General features: G+C 35.7%; 1 protein-coding gene across 1 annotated transcript in view; it reads right to left on the bottom strand.

Moving 5' to 3' along the window:
• Window positions 1-14,380: 14,380 nt before the first annotated feature.
• LOC150104506 (SEC14-like protein 2) overlaps window positions 14,381-16,278 on the bottom strand; it is an 89,771-nt gene continuing 87,873 nt past the window's right edge. Inside the window, exon 13 of the mRNA XM_090395681.1 lies at window positions 14,381-14,597. The gene's annotated coding sequence lies outside the window, so the exon portion shown is untranslated. The remainder of the gene's footprint in view (window positions 14,598-16,278) is intronic.

The following is a 16,278-nucleotide window of genomic DNA, read 5'->3' as shown; positions in this document are numbered from 1 at the left end:
ATTTAACCTTCTCACCCATGGTATATATTTAGACATTGCATCTACTAAATAGTTTTTGAAAATCCCCCAAGCTGCATTGATCTCTTTTCCAGCTAACTCCTCATTCCATGCTACACCTGCAAGCTGTCTCCTGAGCTCTTCATAATCACCTCCCTTATAGTTCCACATATACCCTTTTTTCACAGGGGTCCTTGCACTGCTGGCAACCACCCAGGTAATCACCTCATGGTCACTCTCACTAATTGGTGGATGATTTCACACCTCATTGATAATTACATCCTCCGCTGAGATGACCAAATCCAAGACCCTAAATCCTCGTGTGCCCTGTTACATACTGTCTGAGGTAGTTATCCCTCAAAAACTCAAGAAAGTCATTTTCTTTACTTCTAGTTGCTATCTCTTCATTCCAGTCTATATTGCCATAATTAAAATCACCCATAATGATCACCCTTTTCTTATTTGCTTGGCTTATTTGACTATACATTTCACTATCAGCACCATCCACATTACCAGGTCTATAACAACATCCCACCAAGTATTTGATTCTATTCACCTCTATCTCACACCATACTGCCTCAAAACCAATGGCCGTATTTCCCTCTTGCATCTCTGCCTTGTATGGACATAACTCTTTCTATATCATCAATAGCACACCCCCTCCCTTTTTACCCCTTCTTTTCCTCACGAAACACATCATACCTTTCCATCTCTATTCCTGTCAGGATGTCGTCCTCATCTAACAATGTCTCGCTTATTCCGACAATCTTTGGGTGCACAGACGCAATTAGTGCAACCATTTCATTCGCCTTATTTCTTATACTTCTAGCATTGGTATACAAACACAACAGCTCATTTCTGGATCTACAGCTAGTTCCACTGATACCATTCACTCGAAGTGATCTCTCCATGCCGGACTGGGGCCATTTCCCTTTCTGCTTCTTCATTTTAGAACCCTTTGCAATTCCATCTGTTTCCTCTTGATCCCTGGTCATCCCATTTCTTTCCTGCCTACACATGCTCTCACCTCCTCTTGGAGCATCCACCTTTCTCACGCTGTGTATACCTGTCCACCCTGAGCCTCCCCATTTCCCTGCTCCTCTTGCACACCCATTCTCTCATTTTCTATACTCATACCACTCACTTCCCAATCATTCCACTTCTTCAATCTCTCCTGTCTTACTCTCCTGCTCTTCCACATCACTCCCCTTTCGATCTGATTCATTCTCTCTATTCACTTCTCTACTTTCCAGCAGCAGTCTCTCCAAGCGACTCACACCATAACCACTCAAATGCAGTCCATCGCTCCCATACAGCTCACTTCGTCCCTCAAACTCATTCCACACATTAACAAAGTGTACTCCCATCTCCTCACACATTTCAGCCAGAATATCATTCATAATCCTTGCTCTTCGCCTCATTTCACCACAATCATACCTAGGCAACACACTGACTACCCTTCCTATCACACTATTCTCTTTTATCTTTCCAAGCAGTCTCCTGACATTCATTTTGACATGCTCTTTCTTCTCTCTCAAATCATTTGTACCAATTAATACAATTAACTCTTTTGCTCACTCCCACCTCATATTCAATGCCTCAATCACTCTACTCATTTTACCGCCTGGAAAACATACCTTGTGCATTTTATCCCCTAGCACACCTTTAATAATGGAGTCGCCATCTTTCGTTAACTCTTTCATGCCATCATGATTTATTTTAATAGTTTTGACCTGAATTTTCTTAATTTCATTCCGCATCCAATTTATTTCTTGCTTCATCCAATCCAATTCGCATTCTGAACCTTGCGGCACATTCTCTCTATCATTAAATCTTTCTAACTTTCTAACTCTCGACCCCCTCTTCTCACTTTCCCTCTCATTCATCTTTCTTTGTTTCCGTACTTTCGGTCCAACATACGTCCAACTTTAACTATCATTCTTCTCACTTTTGCTCTCATTTATCTTTCTTTGTTTCCATACTTTCGGACTAACATGCATCCAACTTTCGCTATTATTCCTCTCACTTTTATTGTCATTCATCTTTCTTTGGTTCAGTACTTTCATTCCAACATGCGTCCAACTTTCACAAGCATTTATTCTTTTTTCGCTATCATTTATTCTCTCGATTTTTTTTACTTGCGATTTCTGCATCACGCCATTTCTACTTTCATTCGTTCTCTCAATTTCGTTTCTTTCCGCCTCATTTTTGTCCCTTTTAACATCCGTTACAGTTGTTAAATCGCTCTTTTTCTTTTTTCCTGATTTTTTAACATTTTTTCGCCTCTCTTTCTCACCATCCTTCTCTTTCAAACGTGCCCTCGTGACACAATCAGTACTAGCACTTTCTATCTTCAATTTCATATTCGCATTCATCAGTTCCTCGTTCAGGTCACTCTTCGCACACACCCTTCTTCCATCCGCACTAAACATCCACAAATCATTTATGTAATCGAAGGAATACATATAACAGACCTCACACTTAACGAAACGACTGAAATCTAAATTAAAATCATGGAATGACAATGCCACCGCCATTTTTTTTTCTCTGCAGGTTACTAGTCTAATAATAACGATTTCGTAATTTAGTTTAGGCAAGAAAAAACCCCCACACTAATAATATCGGTAGCGTACAACGTTTACAGCCGCTCTTATTTAAACAATTATGCATATATACTTAATTATTCCTAGTAAAACTTATCTGAATCAGGAGCTCTTCAAATCGCGTCTGCAGCACTTGGCCCACTAGTGCCCTTGAAGAGGGCGCTAGTGGGCCAAGCTTACACTTTATTCAAGTGTAAGCAAACAAAGTTTGCACCTGAAGTATCTTCAGGACTGGGCAATTCATATATAGAAGCTATTGACTTCACATCACTTGCCTTAGTATCCCATAATGCAAAGCACATATCCTTACGGACATGTACAATGCTATGCATTATGGGAAGAGCCACTACCCAGACTGGTTTTGATCATCTACATTGAGGTCTCATCGGTGGGAGCCAGACCAGAGGTCTAGAGTATAGTGTGATGATCTGTTATATTGCTAAGACAAAATGCAGTGGATACCTCACAGAACATTTTATTTCTTATAAATATGTGATTAAAATTACAACTTCCTGAATTGTTTGCTTCTCTCATATTGCCATGTATGTGTGTAAGAAACATAGATGGCAATATTCGATACCCTCGGGAGGAAGTACAGGATCATATGATAGTACTACATGTAAAGTTACATTATTACTAACTTCCTGTCAACAATTTTCCTCCAGATTAATCTGTTATCTGTCAGCATTCAAGTATTATCAGGTCATATATTTCTGTCTTCTAAGCCATTTTTTACTATATCAATCCACCTACATCTTGGTCTTCCTCTAGGGATTTTTCCTGCCATCCTGGCAAAGAACACTTGTTTGACTAATCTTTCTTCTCCCATTCTGTTTAAGTGGCTGTACCACCCGAGATTAGCTCTACTAACACATTCCTGAATGCTCAGCTGAGTAAGTACTTTTTAAGGATGTATCATCTAGGTGGAGACATTGCATTTACTGATATGACACAGGCTGATGTTGTGAGAATTAAGGTAGATAAATTGGAGGTGCTTAGCATATTGAAAAATACCAGTCCAAATACAACAATGTGGCTGGATAGTATATTGGCCTGTTTTCTACAAAAATGTGCAAGAAAACTGCAAGTGCCTCTGATGAAGTTATTTAAAAAGTTGCAGCTCTGACAAAGTTTCAAGGGAGTGGAAAGATTAGTAAGGTAGTTCCATTACATAAAGGTGACTTGAAGACAGAAGTAGTAAATTGTAGGCCAATTAATATATCAGGGATGGTGGTTTAAGTATTGGAAATGTGGGTTAAACATAAAATTCAGGAATGGTTGGATAAGAATATGATGCACTATATAATGTGAATCATGGTTTTGTAAAAGGTAGGGCCTCCCTTAGTAATTTATTCACATTTTATAATAAAGTGACAGTAGAAGTGGATAAAGGAAATGGTTATACCATGATACAGCTGGACTTTGGAAAGGCATTTAACAGCATACCATATGGAAAGCTGTTACATAAGTTAGCGCAAATGGGAATGGATATGAGGCTGGTGGCATGGATAGGAGGTGGCTGACAGACATCAGAGAATGGTGTTTGGTGGAGCCAGTGGCGTAGCTAGAGCTTTTGCTACCTGGGGCGGTCCCTGAGAGTGCCTCCCCTCTCAATACACACCAAAAATAGTACAAAAAGTCAAAACGACGTAGAGAAAGAAATTAAAACACTATTTTTATTTTAGTTGTAAGTAAAGTTGTTGAAAACTAATTATTAATTAAGTAATAAAATTACTAAGTTAACATAAATATAGAAGAATCGTCGAAAAATAAAATTGTGTCTCACTTGAAAAATGCCGCCCGGGGTGGACCCCCCCCCAGCTATGCCAAAGGGTGGAGCAGAATCAAGGCAAACAAGGGTAACTACTGGAGCAGGGCTCCATTCTAGGACGATTACTCTTTAATTTGTATATTAAAGATATTAAAGAAGACTCATTCAGCTGTTTGTTGATGATGCAAACTTGGGATGACAATAGTTGGTAAAGGTGATATAAATATCCTACAGGTTGATTTAAATAAATTGACAGTGTGGACAAAGATTTTCAGTTGAATGTTACAAAATGTAAGGTTACATATAGATTTATATGTCAAAATAGTTTAAAGGATTCTTGAATGTTGAAGCACACATTAATAAGTAAAGACAGGGAGGTTATTATTCCTCTTTATAAGGCTATGATTCAGCTACATTTTGACTATTGTGCATAGATTTGGTCACCTGGGTTTCTTGGGGAATGAGGTGGTGGTGGAAAGGATTCAGAAGTGAATGACCAAGCTGGTAACAAATCTATGAAATGCTTCCTCTGAGAATAGATTGAAAGTGTGCAGATTGTAGAGTTCAGTTGACAGGTGAAGTGAAGATGAGATGACACAATGGGTCACTCCTAGAAGAGTGATTAGTAAAGGTGTGCAGACTAGTTTTTTTGCTTGGAGAATGGTGAGAATGGAATAGATTGTTAGAAGCAGTTGTCCTCATGGTAATGAGTTTAAATAAACATGTTATAGGTATTGTGTATATAATGGTTAGTGAGGGTCTCCTGCAGCGAGTCTTTTGACTCCATGGAAATAATCTATATTATAATAATAATAACAATCTATATTTTCCTGCATTTTATTATAGAACATGACATCCATGCCTTATCTCCAGATATTACCAACTAACATCAATCCCACTATCTTCTTAAGTATTCTGCAATTGAGCAAGTTCTTCTCTTAGTAGCAAAAACTTTCCTTCCACTCTCTTCTGTTCTGAGCCTTCTCTTTCAAGGTCGTGTACCTGTCTCCATTCAGCATGTCATCTAGCATTGCTTTCCTTACTCTTCACATTTTTGGAAAATTATGGAGACAACTACCGTGTTTGAGTTAAAACTTTAGTTTAATATAAACCAAAATCAACACTCAATGTTTCGACCTTTATATCAAGGTCATCTTCTGGAGCATATACACTATATACAGAAAAAGAGAAACAAGCTGCACTACAATCTACATGGTTTGCTAAAGTTACTGACCAACCGTTACAGCAATTATTGGCATGACCTCTGGTGAAAAAAAAAAAAAAACTTTACTACATCAACGCTAGAGTCCTGTTATTATTATCTATTGGTTGTAAAATTGCATTGGGCTGAGGAGCAACAAGTCTATATATATATATATATATATATATATATATATATTAAGAACATGTTTATACATATAAATTTCAACCACTTGGTATGGAATTGTTTCCAATACTGGCTGAAGGTTGCCTAGAGTCCTGGAGTGTTCACCAGAGGTCAGTCCAATAATTGTTGTAATGTTGAAAATTTATTTATCACTAGGTTAGACTATAATAGATTTAGTTTAATCCTTTATCCCAGTGAGAGCAAACAAAGTTTGTGCCTGAAAATATCTTCAGGACTAAATATAGTGTTGTACTATCTTATCCAGTAAGTAGTGCAACACCAAGGCAACTCGTGGCAAAGGTGGAGCAAGCTACCAGGCACTTCTAACCCAGTATCTCCCATAATGCAAAACACATTTCCTATGTGGATATGTATACTGTTATGCATTAAAGGGATTGGCCATCTACTGGGTTAGAAGTGCCTGGTAGCTTGCTCCACCTTTGCCACGAGTTGCCTTGGTGTTGCACTACTTACTGGATAAGATAGTACAACACTATATTTAGTCCTGAAGATATTTTCAGGTGCAAACTTTGTTTGCTCTCACTGGGATAAAGGATTAAACTAAATCTATTATAATTGTTGTAATGGTTGTCAGTAACTTTAGCAAACCATGTAGATTGTATGCAGCTTGTTTCTCTGTATATAGTGTATATGCTCCAGAAGATGACCTTGATATAAAGGTCGAAACGTCGAGTGTTGATTTTGGTTTATATTAAAGCAAAGTTTTACTCAAACACGGTAGTTGTCTCCATAATTTTCCAAAAATGTATTCTGATCATCGTGTAAGCCTCAAAGAAAGTATTTTCCTTACTCTTCCTCTGGGTCTTTTTCCATCTATTTTTCCTTCGATGGCATCCTTGATGATTCTATTTCCTCTCAGAATATGTCCGATCCAGTTTCCCCTTTCTTCTTTTTATCCTCTTTAACAGATTTCTTTCTTCTTCTACCCTTTTTAAGACCTCTTCAATAGTTATTTTATCTGTCCATTTGATTTTTTCCATCCTTCTCCAAATCCACATCTCAAAACTTTCCATAATCTTAATTTCTTCTTTCTTCAATGTCCAAGTTTCAGCTGCATAGAGGACAAAACTCCACACACAACATTTTATTAGTCTTTTCTTTAGGTTTCTGTCCATTTTACTTCTGAATAAATTCCATTTTCTATTAAAGGCATCTTTTCCCATCGCTATTCTTGCTTTTATATCACTTTTACATCTTCGATTACTGCTAATCACACTTCCTAGATATTTAAATGTCTTTATTTGATTCAATTTTTCCCCATTTATTCTGATATCCATATTTACTTCTTTCCTTGCTATTTTCACTACCTTTGTTTTTCTTGTTAATTTTCACTCCATAATTGATACAGGATTCCAGTAATCTGTTCAACAGATGTTGTAGTCTTGTTTCAGTATTTGATAATAATGCCTTGTCATCTGCTTACTTATTGCAAATATCTGTCAACCTCCAATCTTTATTCCTTCTTCCGAATGTTCAAGTGCTTCTTTTAACATTGCTTCGGAATACATGTTAAACAAAATTGGTGACAGAGAACAGCCTTGTCTTACTCCTCGTCCAACAATACCTGGTTCTGTTGTACCATATATGTCTCTTGCCATGACTGTTTGTCCCATATATAGTGAAATAATTAGCCTTCTCTCTTTCCAATCTATACTACCATCTTATCCCATTTTACAAAGTCAAAAACTTTTTCAAAATCTATGTAGCAGATATTAATCTCTTTATTCACCTCCAGACTTCTTTCGCTTATTATTCTTAACAGTCCAATCACATCTCTTGTTCCCCTATCTTTCTGAAACCAAACTGATCTTCTCCAAGAAAATCTCATTATAGCTTTATACACTATAATGCCTTAATCAAGCACAGTGCACAGTTTTGGTACCTGTTTTCAAAAGAACGAAGTGCAGATATATTGGAAAGGAGTCCAGAGACAAATGACTAAGATTGTTTTTGATCTCTGGAATGTTGAATATGAAGAAAGATTGAGAAAATGCAATTTGCAAAGCATAGTAGATAGTAGGAGGATATAATTGAGACATATAACATATTATTATTATTATTATTATTCAGGCCTCCAAGGAGTCAAAAGACTCATCGAGGGAGGTCCTTCCTAAGACATAAAGTCTGTCAAGACTCATCGAGGGGAGGTCCCCCCCTGAGAAACACAAAGTTTATCATACCACTCTTTAAAGTCACTGACCGTTCTCGCTCCTACCACTCCATCAGGCAATGCATTCCACGGCTCAACCACCCTCCACACAAAGAAACCACTCCTTACCCTCTTGCTCACAGTTTCCTTTCGTAACTTCCAGGGATGTCCTCTTGTCATCACTCCTTCCCGCTGATCAACCAAGCGAAAGAACTCCCCAGTGTCAACCCTGTAACCACCTCTCAACAGTTTAAAAGTCTCAATCATATCACCTCTCCTTCTTCTATCCGCCAAACTCTGCAGTCCACATTCTCTCAGCCGATCCTCATAACTATCATTGTACAGTCCTGAAACCATCTTTGTCATCCGTCTTTGTATCCTTTCCACAGTTAATTTATCCCCTTCAAATCCTGGGGACCAAATCTGAGAACAATAGTCCAAGTGTGGTCTGATCAGAGACTTATACAACGGAATGATAACCCTCTTATCTCTGCAGGTCAGTGTCCTTCTCATAATAGCAGCAATCCTCTGTGTTACCTTCACCACCTTTGCAATATGTCCCCTAAACTTCAGGTTTCTATCAATCATCAACCCCAGATCTCTTGTCTCCCCTACTTCCTCCAGTATAACTCCTCCCATAGAGTATGCAGCATCCCATCGATGTTTCCCAAACCTCAAGACCTTACATTTTGCTGCATTAAACTGACACCCCCATTCATTTGCCCATCTATCTAGCTTATTTAAATCCTCTTGCAGGGCTACCACATCTGCGCTATTACTAATAATCCTTCCCAGCTTCGCATCATCCGCAAACAACTGAATATCCCCCTGCAATCCACTGGCTATGTCATTGATATAAAGGTTAAACAATATAGGTCCTAGTACTGAGCCCTGTGGGACCCCACTTGTAAGCCTCTGCCTCCTGGAAACTGCTCCACCATACACAACTCTCTGATACCTATCAGACAGCCAATCCTGAATCCAGTTGACCAATCTGACATCCAGACCCATGTGCTGCAACTTAAATATCAGCTTATCATGTGGCACCCTGTCAAATGCCTTCGCCAAGTCTAAGAAAATTGCAGTATATGCCTTTCCCTCATCTAATGCTCTTGTAACTTTATTATAAAAGGCTAGTATATTGCTAAAACAAGAGCGTCCTTTCACAAATCCATGTTGATCTCACAGATAACATTACCCTCATCTGCCCAATGCTGTACACGGTCCCTCACTACTTTCTCCAAGATCTTAACAACTACTGATGACACACAGACTGGCCTATAATTAGACACTTCCAGTCTGTTACCACCCTTATGCAATGGCACTATCTTACCTTCCTTCCATTCCCTGGGCACCTTTGCCAAAGCCATATAAGGGGTTATAATTTGGAAGAGGTTCTTTTCATAGAATTAGGGAGATGACAAAAAGAAAGGGCCTTCTCTGGAAGTTGTAGAAGGAGGTTCTGAGCAGGGGGATGGGTAAGTAGGGTTTTTTTTTTTTTTGCATGGAGATTAGTGATTGGAATGCATTACTTTAGAGTGTGGGTAGTGCATACACAGTTAATGCATTGTTCAATGAGTAATGTGTGAATGGAACCTCCCACAATGAAGGCATGACTCTGTGGCAGTCTGATAATAATAATAAAAGAGAATTCTTTTAATTTTGAGTTTACCTTGGATGGTGTCAACCTGGTTATTTAAAAAAAAATAGTTATCTTTAGATGAACATCATATTTTGCAGTTGTTTACAATTGTGCTTTATGAATGCTGAATATTTTGTCTTATCTAGAAGGTTCTTACTCGGTTGTGTTTTATTTTGCTTCTTTCTTTAGATATCTTAAAGTTTGATAATATGCATAGCTGGCTTCACCAGAAAAGGCTAATATACCGTATTGAAATTCTAAGCCCAAAAAGTGTTGGAGTAGAAGATTTATTACAATCTTCAGAGAAGAAATCATAATATATCCTGAGTCTCATACAAGAAGAATATTATGGACTGCTTTAGAGTTCTTCATTATTAATACATTCTTATGTCATTGGCAAACTTTCATTCATATTCTTGAAGAGTTCATACACATGAACTGCAGGTATTTAAGTTTCTTCAAAGAGTTAAGTACTTAGGTAATGTCAAGTATATAATCCAGAACTAAAACAGAAAAAAATACTTGAAGCACATTGAATACCAGTATTTGGTATTTGAAGTTCTGCATATTTCTGCTTAGCTTAACAGAAAAAAAGGGCACTTAAAGATTTTCAAAAACACTTTAAGTAGATTTTTAAAATGGTTTTCCCCACTGTGGTACAAACATTAGTTCAAAAAATAAAATAAAATAATAATAAATAAATGTTCCTACGACCATTCGCATTGTTTTTTCTAATTTCTTCCTGTGCCCATAGAAATAGATTATATTTCATTTAATATTATTTTGAAAAAAATCTTTTATCCTACTCAAACTTGTCTAATCTATGCATTTTTTTTTATATGAGAAATTCAAAAACTTTTCACACACAATCTACACTCCTAAGCAAGATAATACAGTTAGAGGTGTCAGAAAGTTTTATTTTGTTAAGAAATAAGGCAGGCTAAAATAAGCCCTAATTTAAGCATAACAATATTAAAGTTTTATATGTCATAGTTAGAATATTTGTTAGTTAAATGTAATGCTGTAAAATTCTTAACTTTGGTCCTTGTATGTTGTTTGAAGGTTTAAAGTGTTTTGGATATGTTACAACTTCAGATATTCTTGCAGGCTTTGTGAGTTAAAATTAGATTTAATCATGGAGAAATTAGATTACTGCCTTAATATTAGCAAATTAAGACATTATTAAATATTTCATTTATATAGTAGGCAATAGCAGCAAGCTAGTATAATTTTCAAGGATGATTTTCTTTATTTTTAACATTCTTAATTGATTACTCATATTTCTTGAACTATAGCCAGCAAATTTAATTTGAGAATTATATGCTATATTTTTGCATTTTGAAAAATAATAAAATAGAATTGTTGTATTTTCATATTGTTTTTTGTATTTGATCCTCTTGTGTGTTCCAATGTGCAAGGTATATATAGAGAGTTTGGTATTAAACATTCTAAACTTCTGTATTATTAAAAACTTCTAAAATTCTATATTATTAAACAACAGTTTCGTTGTTCATATTATTAAACTAAGAAGTTTGCAAAACTGGTGAAAGGGAAAATAAGGCTTTTGTACAAGAGAAATTAAATTTGACTATTCTTGCTAACCTTGTAAGTAGAACAGCATTCTATATGTCAGAATGCTATATTCATATGTCAGAATCCTATATTATTATGTAGCACTTCAATGGAAGCCTATATGATTATATAGCACTTTCATACTGAGAGGCCAGATGATATCTGGCCACTCAGTATGCTTCAGTACAAATTTTGAGCAAGGAAGAGGAACTAGAATTGAGTAAGCAGAAGGTATACAAGGTATTAAGTAAACTCAGTATTAATAAGAATGGAAGGAAGCTTGCTGATATGTCACTGTTATGTCATCAAAAGCATATTTCAGAAAGTTAATTATGACTTTAACTATCCTGATTATTGAGAGCTTAATAATAGGAAAATTCCCAGGTAGATAAAATAGTATTATAGAAGGCTTGTCAAAACTTCAAAATTTTGATATTTGGGGTAGTTAGTGTTGGAGATGTTGCTAGGGGAAGTTGAAACCAGTGCTGACCAATAGCAGCTCGATTATTTATGGGAAATTATTCTTATTAACATCTGACCTCCATGGAGTCAAAGGACTCATCATGGGAGGTCTATACTCTCTTTTGCAAAGAGACCATTGAACTGTGCCTTACATTTTCACAGTTCATTCACATTTTCTGCACTCACTACATTTTCCAATCACTTTCCATGCAAAGAATTTTCTTCTCACTTCCTTGCTCACACCCTCTTTATGCACCTTCCAGGGATGGTCTCTAGTTCTACCCCTGCCTCCCCTCTATTCTATGAAAAATCTCCTCCACATTAGTATGGTAAGAATCCTTTCACCAACTTATATGTCTTAATCATATTCAATCTTATATTCACAAGCATTGTGAATATAAGAAGAAGAGGGAATGCATGTCAATGTCCTCTTCATTATTGCCATAATCCATTGGATGTTCTTACAGTTTCAGCAGTGTAACCCCTAAACTTCAAGTCTTTGTCCACCTTCACTCCTAGATCTCTTATATCTTCTGTCTCCTTCAAAGTTTCTCTATTAATTGTATACCCTGAATCCCAACCTTGCCTACCAGATTCGAGATCTTTCACTTCACAAAATTAAACTTAATATCTCCATTCATTTTCCCACTCACATAGTCTATTCAAATCCTCTTGAAAGGCCACAATGTCTGCTCTACTTCTCATAGCTCTTCCCAACTTTGCATCTTTGGCAAAACAGCTGCAATTTCCAGTTTAGCTGGTCCCTATGTTATCAACATACAAGTTAAACAATAATGGTTTCAAAACAGATCCTGCAGCACTCTACTAGTGACTTTCCTCTTTTGGGATACTGCTCCTTCATACACAACCTGTTGATACCTATCTGACAGCCAATCAGATATCCAATTCACTAGTCTGTTATCTGTCAGAAGTTAGTATGGTTCATTAAGAGGACATCATGTTTTAGCAGTTTACTTATGTAATGCATGTGAGTGATCAGTCTAGATTTTGCAAAGACATTTAGATTTCTAATATAATACGCTGGCATTTAAACTGGATTGATAATATAGTGAGTTGGGTCAGAAATTGAATGCCTGATAATAATCACAAGTTGTCTATAATGAAGCACTAACTAGAAGAGGAAGGTGCTGCTGCACCACAGTTTTAGGTGCTGCTGGTTAACTTGTGTTAGAATCATGTAACAAGAGGGCTGGAATTCATGAGTCATTATAATGCACACTGACAGTAGTTAAGATGGGGCTGCTCTGAAGGATATTGATGAGGCTGTGGATCTGGGAGTGATGCTGACAGAGAATTGAGGTTTTATGGTTCATATTGCAGAAACAGAATAAACGGCACATAGAATTACTTAGATATTGAAAAATACACTGACAAGTAGGGATAAGGAAGTTATTCTTCATCTTTTATAAGGATTTCTAAATTGCTGCATATAGATTTGTTCATCCGGATATCTTGGAGGGATGACTAAGCGATGAAGAGGATTCATAAATGGATAACATGATAACAGGGTTGTGGAATTTTGCTGTGAGGAAAGATTAAGTTAGTGGGTTGCAGACTTGATGAGTAGAAAAAAGAGAGAGAGAGAGAGAAAGATGACAAAACAAATTACTTACGAGATATTATAGGCTAGAAATAGAAGAAATTTTTCAGTATACATGTTTAAATGGAAATAACAGGCAAAATATCCATGGAAATTGAGTAAGGGTTAATGGAAATTGTGATAAGCATTAATATAAGAATAGATTTTTTGCTTGGGTAATGGTACAGTGGTAAACAAACAAATGTATTATTGAAGAAGATGTGAGAGCATTATCTGTGAATAAGTTTCCTGTATTCTCAAAATGATCCAAAAATCCCTTGAGATGACAGCACACATTCTCTCTTTTGGTCGACATTCAAAGATTTGGGAACCCACTTCGATGAGAGCTTCTGCATGTTTATATGTTGGTGGATAATGACCCAACTCATTCCCTGGATATCCCCAGAGTCTTTGCAATGTTTTTAGCTGGTATTTTTCTGTCATAAAGGATCATGGCATGTACTGTTTTCAGATGTGATCATAATGGAAGATTTTCCTGGGAGAATTTGCCCAGTTTTAAATTTGGACACTCATCTGGCAACTGGGGAATATGCTGGGACACAGTCCCTAAAGTCTCGTACAAAGTTTGTGAATCTCAGTTGCGGACGTTTCTTGCAGCATAAAAAAGTTGATTATTATCCTAAAAGAAAAAGAACAAATTATTACACTTCGATGAAATATGGGGGTTAAAGAGTTCTACGATATGCTCTTTCTTGTGTTTATATCAGTTGCTTTAATATCATTTTGGTTCTAGGTGTTTATCAGAAATTTTCAGACCTCATAGTTCAAATATTAATCAGAAACACCTGTTCACAAATAAGACTGAGGGAATACACTTTGGGATTAAATGCATCCCTTCTTTCCTCAGAACTTACAGGAACAATACCTCTAGCCAACAGCTTTCTAACACCTGCAAAAATTGAAATAAAAATCAAATGATAAATTATGCATGTATACTATTATTTGGGTTTTGTTGATATAAAGTTACTCTATATTTTAACACCAATTTCGTACAATAAAATACTTCATTATCTTCTAGTACTACTTCCATATGTTGACGGGTCGAAAAAAACTTAGTTCATTTATAATACACAGTATGTATTAACTAAGTACCTGGAGTTGTACAAACCAGTGATGCATTCAGTAGTATATGACAACATAGGTAAAAATATTAAATTTAATCTTCTGCCATTTGTCACATAAATTTAACTCCTTTTTTTTTTTTTTTTTGTACTTTTTACAAATAAAGAGATTTTTAGCAGTGTAATGAGTTTACAACAGGTCTCTTAAACAAAAGGTATCAGGAGAGAGACTTTAATTGATACAACTGATGTACTAAGACAGGAACATCTTAATTCTGGAAGCAGCTGATTGACTTCCTAGCTGGAAATATCTGAAGGGAAAAGTTCAAGAAAAAATTAATGTTTTATTTTTCCATCTGTCCCAGTTAAATGAGAAAAGAAATGAAAACATCTTTAAATAATATTTTTAGTATTGAAGGTTAATTACTTTACATAAACTAATTCTTTTTTAATCCTTTATCGTTTGTTTTCATAAAAGCAACCAATAGCTAAAATGTTCCAATAATAAAATATTTCAATCTAATTTGATTTTCAGAACTTACTCTGTCATAATGTATACCTTATTTATTTTATGCAAATGATGTTATACTCTGAAACAAATCCAATAAAAGTCTGCAGAACTTCTTAACTAAATTGAATAACTGTTGTGTAAAATTTGGCATGAAATAAGACAAAACTAAAAACATAGAAATAAAAAAAAAGGTATGCCCTTAAGCTGCAAATGAATTGCTTATGTATTGTTGTGTGTGTCATCACATTCTTGATATATATACCTTCAAGGTATGTAAAGAATCTATAAAAGTATGAAATTATTCAGTTTATTTCCTAACTAGCTTCTGATCAGCAATTTTCCTTGAATTGCTTAATTGTCAGGACTCCAGAATTGTCAAATTCTCTGTTTGTCTTCTAAGACTCTTCTAATTGCATTAGTCCACCAGATTTTTGCTTCATATTAATATTTTCCTGCCACCCTGGCCACAAAACCATATTTTGCTAACTTTTCCTCTCCATTCTGCTTAAGTGATCCTACCCACTTCAATTAGCTTTATTTATTTCAATTAGCTTTGCTCGTATGTTCTTGAATGCTACAATATCAAGTTCTTTCCTGATATTTTCATTCTTAATATGATTTTGCCATTAATGCCATCTGTTTGCTCTTTCCTAATGTTTCTCAGAAATCTCATGTCCATGGTTTCTGGTCTTTGATAACTGTTTGAATACTCCTAGATCCAAAAGTTAAAATTAAATCCAGTTTTAATTTTTGAAAATAACAGTTTTCAAGATGGTTGATTACTATCTTGAAAATTGGTAGCTCAGTGTTTTTTCTGATTTATCTCTAATTATATATTTATTCATCTAACTGCCTACAATAATACCAGCTTTGCTTATTTTCTCTTTCCAAATTTAATTTGCCATCTTCAGTAAAAATTATGCATTAAGTCAAAATACAAATGTTATACAAGTTATTTAATTAGTAAAGAAGTTCTGCAACAATCTTTTACTGCATTTATTTCAGAGTATCACAGCATCTGCATAAAATAGATAAAGGCATAAAATAATAGATGCAATTTTGATAAAGGTTTAATGCCACTTTTCTTCATAAAATTATTTGAATTGATAATGATGAATGAGAGTGGATGATATCTCTTAGACCTCATTTTACATCAAATCATCTTGTACCTCCTTCAGTGCTAGCTGCTGACTTACCACTTAAATCAACTATATGCACTGCTCTGTATAACATTCCATTTATCGCCAAATAATAAATAATTTTGAACAGTTTTTCTCTTGGCATCTTTTATGCTTTTTTTACCTCTACAAAACATTCTTCCTTGTCCCATGATTTCTCAACTGTTTATCTTAAAGTAAAAATGTGATGCTGGCTACCTAACTGTGGAATAACAAGGTGGGTTCATCTTATTATTCAACATTTTTTTAAGCCCCAAGTATACCTGCATAAATCTTACATGGAACACTCAGTAGGGAATTTAG

The sequence above is a fragment of the Typopeltis vanoorti genome, chromosome 7 (genome assembly GCF_054136105.1).
Source record: "Typopeltis vanoorti isolate ZY-2024b chromosome 7, IOZ_Tvanoo_1.0, whole genome shotgun sequence".
Taxonomy (NCBI): domain Eukaryota; kingdom Metazoa; phylum Arthropoda; class Arachnida; order Uropygi; family Thelyphonidae; genus Typopeltis; species Typopeltis vanoorti.
Note: the sequence above shows the minus strand (reverse complement) of the source record. Positions and strands in the feature narration are given on the sequence as shown.